This window comes from Rousettus aegyptiacus, unplaced genomic scaffold (assembly GCF_014176215.1).
Source record: "Rousettus aegyptiacus isolate mRouAeg1 unplaced genomic scaffold, mRouAeg1.p scaffold_m13_p_14, whole genome shotgun sequence".
Lineage (NCBI taxonomy): Eukaryota > Metazoa > Chordata > Mammalia > Chiroptera > Pteropodidae > Rousettus > Rousettus aegyptiacus.
Genome location: NW_023416289.1, coordinates 5,946,596 through 5,952,997, shown reverse-complemented (window position 1 = coordinate 5,952,997; position 6,402 = coordinate 5,946,596).

Here is a 6,402-nt window from a genome sequence, read left to right as displayed (position 1 = left end):
ATCATCGAAACTATTATTATTATTATTATTATTATTATCATCATCATCATCATCATGCCAGAGCTGTTCAGATGCGTCCTGCAGTGGCCCAGTGCACCGGGGGCTCCTCACCCACGTTTTCTCCATCACCCAGATTCTGCCACCTCCATGGCTGCCCACTCCGCACCCCCCCACCCCCACCCCACCAGTCAGTAATGCCACCTACCCCAGACGCGCCCGCCGCCTGCTCACAGCCTTCCTGCCCATCCACCAGCGGCCACAGACGTGCCTGCCTGATTGATAAAGTCCCTATCTGGTCATTTACGATCTGGCTGCTGAAGAGGCAGCTCTTGCCAGCTCGAAAAGCAATTAATCTGCAGACAAGCTGGGCAACAGCCGGCCTGGGCATCGCGGCCTCGGGCCGCGGCCGCTTCGCAGAGCAGATAAGGCTGCGCTCGGCTATTTATTGTACATTTTAATTAAGTGCTTGTTAACGACAGTTATTTTAACAGTCATAAAATTACTGTTGTAATGCATTTTGTTGGAGGGAGCTTGGAGGGGCCGCAGGACTTTATGAAAGCAACTACAGATTGCCTTCACTTTAAATCAAAGAATAAATCCTGAAGAGGAGGGACGGTACCGCGGTCCAGGCCGAGACGCTAATGGTTATTTAATGCGCTCATCAGTGTTTGTAAGTCCCGAGCATACGGCACGGACACAACAGCCTCCAAACCCTCTTTAACACTTATTTGAGATGACAGGAAAAATGAAACCGTTTGTGCTTTCAATAGAAAAGCAATCATTGGTACATTATATTCGCCTTGCCCTATCATGCTAATGCATGGTAAAAATGTCGCCAAATGTATTTAAGGGCCTGACGGACTGCTGCCGTTGGATCCCTGGTACTGGACTGATTAATAAAAATCTTCAATTTGTATGTAAATGCAGCGAGGCCTCATATCCTCCGCATACCTGCGCCCAGAGAAAATAATAAACTGAAGTTTAATGCAGCAATTATCGGCATTTATGGAACTCTTTAAGGCAGGGGCGGCCCCGGGAAGCAGGCGGGAGGGGCAGTGCTGGGGATGGCCGAGGGTGCTCCCGCGGGATGGGCAGGTGTCTCCCAAGGGCCCGAGTGGGCTAAGCCGGTCCTATCACGCCATGGTACCCGCTCTCATGCGGCGCGTGAGCCCCAAGTGGAGCGGCTTTCGAGGGCGAGTTGGGGCTGCTGCCACTTGTCCCAGAGGTGTCTCCTCTCCGGCTGATCTCCCCCATCTTGGGGCACGTGCCTGTGACTTTCCCTACTCTGATTTGCAGAAACCCCACCCGGTCTCAGACCACCTGCTGGGCCAAGCCATACGTGGTGACGACAAGCAGACACACCGCATCCATACGAATGGCAACGGTGACAAGAAAAGCCACTGACTGCATTGCTATGTGTCAGGCACAGAGCTAAATGCTTTACATGTGACCTTAATCCCCATAATATCTGTGCCAGAGATTAGCTCACTGTTCCCCAGATGCACTTCCTTTTTCTCCTGGACACATGGATGAACTACATTTCCCAGACTCCCTTGCAGGTAAGTGTAGCCATGTGCATTAAATTGCCCGGGTAGGCTGAGCAGTAGCTTCCAAGATGGGATTACACCTGCAAGGGTTTTATTGGAGGAAGGGGATAAAGAAAGCAGGGAGCGCCTTCGGGCCACATGAGGGACTGACTCTTACAGGAATAAAGTGGAGGGAGAAAGGAGGATTGATTAGGGAAAGTCTCGGACTGCATCGCACTGCCAAGAAGGCTTCTGCCAGGCCAAGGGGGAGTCTCCAGCTAGAGTTACCCATTGGACGAGGCCTGGTCTTGCCAGAACGGGCCCGGCTGAGGACCTCTGCTCTGCTCAGCATGCCTCCCTCCACGCGAGGGTGATGGTAAACGTGAAGGACGGCGGCCGTGGCTGTCCGTTTGTGCTCCCCACGCCCAGAGCTCCAGAAGGTGCCCCTTCGTGGCGGCCAGAGTCCCCACCAGTGGAACGCAGGCAGGCCTGGCACGCACCCTTTCCGCGCCTGGCCTATAAACTGTCCCACGGGCAACTCGCCACGCTCATTTCTCGTCTTCCACTTGACACGCCCAAGTGCGGGAACCTGGAAGCCGTGTGCTCAAGAGCCGAAGACGGACGGTGCTTGACCCACCCCTTGAAGAAGACCATCCAGGACATCACTTGAGAAGGCAACGTCCACCGTCCGTCCATCGTGTTAAGCCATCGAGACTCAGGCTTCCTATTTCAGCAGTTAGGTTAAGCTTTAACCCGACCTCACAACTGTGTCAGGCAAGGATTCCGGTCTCCATTCTTCAGGTGGGAAAAACTAATCTAGAGGCTTAAGTACCTGACCCAAAGTCGTACACGCTGAACATGGCGGGGGTGGGATTCAGGTCTGATTAGCCGGAAACACGTAGGCCAGAAACACAAAAGTATCCCAAGCCTCCCTGTGCCTTCCAGACATTGAAATGCTCTACATTCTGCTTCCGGGGTCCCCCCAAAAGAGGAAAGAGATGAGCTCCTAGCGCAGCTTCAGGAGGGTAGGAGTCTGTGAGCCTGATAGTAAGGACAGGGTGGCAGGTACATATTTGGGGTGGCCGAGCCTGACCCCCAACTCCCTCCTCTCTCTGGCTCACGTCAGCCCTAAGACCACGCCAACCTCCTAGCCAGGGACAGAAAACCTCATGAGCATAAATCGGTAAAATCGCTTTGGAGCACAGCTAGACAGTATCTATTAGTGTTTTAAATTTATGTTCTCTCTGAACCAGCAATCCCACTTCTAAGAACTCATCCCGCGAGAATGCTGGTACCCGGACGCAAAGAATCGTTGTAAACAGACTTACTGCACGTTGTTTATAGAAGCGAAATACTAAACATAACCCAAGAGTTCGTCAACAGGGTCTTGGTTATGTAAAGTACTGGCTACTCTCTTACCGATAGATAAGGCAGCTAACGAAAAGATCGGGGTAGTTTTATAGGGACTGCTTTGGGAAATATATAGTAAATGAGGAAAAGTTACAGAATATGATTCCATTTTTTTTTTTTAAATAATAAAAATGGCTGTCTTTGTCAAAACACAGAAAAGTGTTTATGAACATGTCAGGAATAGTTACGGCTGAACGGGCAGGAGCCTGGTCCCTGAAAGAACTATGGTTTTCTATGCTGTGCATTTTTGTGACATCAGAAATTTTCATAACGAGCAAGCATTACGTCTCTAATTAGAACAAAACTTTAAAATGAATTTTTTAAGTATTCTGGGTGAGGTCACAACCCCCGGAAGCACAGTGAGAGTGGGGAGTAAGACAGAGAGGGGAGGAAGCCCAGAAAAGCTGGGCGACCAGGGCTCAGTGTCGCCCGGGATGAGCTGAGAGTGGGCACAGCACACTTGAGAGCTGCTCCCCAGGGAGGGGGTTGGGGGGGGGTGGTAAGGGAGCTGGGCATGTCTCCACCACCTCCTGCCTCACGTGGGTGGCTGCTGCTCCTGGAGGTGTTAGTGATATTCCAGCACATTCCACCCAGAGACTGAGCATTCTCCTTCAACCAAACCGAGCCCTCAGGCAGCAGAGGTGAGTGCTCCAGGTAGGAAGCCATTGCCCACGGAATGGTCCACACGTCCGCGGTGGGGACGTGGGCGGGATCCCAACAGCCTCTGCTCCGGCATGCCTCTCCTGCATTCTACTGCGTCCCACACGGTGCTGAGCTCGTGCTAGGGACCCAGAAAGCACAGGGTACATCCAACTAAACACAGATCCTCCTGACGAAATATAAAGATGTTTCCACTTGTTTTTAACCCTTTCATCACTACTCCACAATACCCAGAACTCCAAAACAACGGCAATAATAATATAGCTGAGAACGCCAGTGCCCCTGTTTGGGTATTGATTTTTACGTACCAGGTGCCTTACACACCTGCTCTGATCTAACCGTCATAGCCCGTATGTAAGGTGCATGCTGTCCGTCGTGGTCCTGACTGGGATCTGGCCTGTCGCTCGTACCCGACAGGCTGAGCCTATGTTTAGGGTACGAACAGGGCAGGAGCAAAATTAGAGAACAGAATTAAGGCGCCCGATAGATGTCATTTCAGCAATCATTGAAGTAGGTGCTTGAACTCAGGCCCTCGTTGAATTCTCTTAAGCTTTAAGTGCGATTTACGTGCCGAATTACGTTCCTGCGTGTCCTTCCGAGCTTTGAGCCTCTAAAGGTCGGTATGGGGCGCATCTTGGCTCCTCTTGGTCCAGCCACTGCTGTGGAGGTCCGCTCCACCTGGGCCTCAAGCAGTCTCTGGCAGTCACAGGCCGATAGCCCCTTGCAAGGTCAAGACTCTACCCTGTTCTCTTCACTCCCTGTGGCATCTTTGTGACTGTGGGGTTTCTTGGGTCTGTGGGAACTTACCCAGCACTCACCAGGCATGTACACCCCCAAAATACCAGGGGCTACCCTTGACCAGTAAGGGTGGAAACTGACGGCAGAAAGTTTCCCCTCTCACTCCCCCCGGGGTGGGGGTTGGGGTGATGGTGACGATCCGTGTTCTATAACGCAGCCCTGAGTCCCTGAGTCGGCTCTCCTGCCCTCCCTGCTTCGCCCGCCACCCCCGACACCCCACTCCATCCTGGGCTCCTGCTTCGTCCCAAATCGACTACCTACACATCGGCCTTTGCCCTAGGATCTGCTTTCGAGGGAGTCCAGACTAAGACAAGGTGTTAATCAGAAATACTCAGAGTTTCCTGAAGGGTTAGAAGTTTCAACTGGGTTTTGGGGCAGAAAATAGAAACAGCGTGGCAGAGAGAAATGGGACAAGGAATCTCGGAAAGACAGGGAAGAAAATTAAGCCAAAAGAGTGAGGGAAAGAGAGGGAGGGGAAAACACTCAATTTGCCGGCTGGCCCATCCCTTCTAAGTTCCAAATTGCCTTCACTTCTCAGAATTCCAATCAAGGCCTACTGCCGAGGAAGCGATTTCTGCCGGTGCTCGGTCTCCCCACCTCCCGGCCTAGGAGACGATCTCACAACTTTAGGCAAAAGAATCCCAGCATATCAACTAGAAAAAGAGAAGGAAAAAAAAACAACACCCCTATCCATAAGTCATCGCCGTGTACTCCATCTGACACAACGGTTTTGCTCGTCATTAGAACCCTAAAGAGAACGTGGCCAGGACATTCCTGGGCGCTTTGTGACAAAGAAGGGAAGAATCGGGTCTCTACAGCAATGGGGCGGCAGCCAAAACACACAAGATTTCTTCTTTTCCCCAACAACGCATAGACAGTAATCCAATGCGACTTTTCTCCTAGACTTTAAAGTTAATCAACTTTAAAGACCCCTTGGCTTCCCGAGCCACTGGCTCTGGACGATGGAGGGAGGACAGGCCTTGGCTATGCATGGCCACTCCCAGCAGGAGGTCCGTGGCCCAGTGTCATTGGTGACTGCCAATGCCACCACACCACAAGTTCAGGACGTTAGGGAGAGATGGCGTTCTGACCGCGCCAATCACGGTCCCCAGATTAGCGACAAAGGGACTCAGGAGAAACTGAGTCTTGTCACCTCTTTCGTGGGGCAGAAGACAGGCAACACATTTATTTTTTTAACGTCGGCGGAAAAAAATTTCAGTACGGTGATGATGAAGCAAATGCTCCTGAGTGTTTGCTCCACGTAGGGCCCCGGGAGAGCACGTGGTTCACTCGCTCGACCCTGACCTTGCTTTGAAGCAAGCACGTTACTTCCCTGTTTGGCTCACGAGGAAGCTGAATTTTCAGAGAGTTTCAGTTTATACAGAGTCACGTGCGAACGGAAGGAGGATCCGGGACCTGAATCCAGATCCTCGTGTCGGCCCGGCTCCCCTCCACCTGTTGATTTCGTCACCGGTCTCCACGTGTGTCCCACTGCGGAGAATGAGGAAGGGCTTGCAGCGAGGCGCTCACGTGCTCTGCAAATCTCTAGCCTGTTCTTTGGCCGGAGCAGGAATTCCAGGGACATCCGGTAGAGAGGCCATGACGCGTGACATATGGAAAGGAGGAAGAGGAAAGGCGGCGTAGGCCGGAGGTGACGAACAGAGTTGGGAATATTATGTTGGACTCTCTCATTATGATGATGATGATGATTATGATTATTATTAACTACTTCTTCAGGTCACCTACCCGAAAAATCTGAAAATGCGTATTCGTGAAGATATACATACCCCGATGTTCACTGTAGCATTAACCACAACAGCCAAGACATAAAACCAACGCAAGTGTCCTTTGATGGATGACCGGAGAGAGAAGCCATGGTACATATATGCAGTGGAATACCACTCGGCCATAACAAGATGAACTATTGCCATTCGTGACGACATATTCGAAAGTCACCCAGCGAGTGAGGGGCAGAGTGAGGGCCCAAGTCTGTCTGAATCCAAAGCCC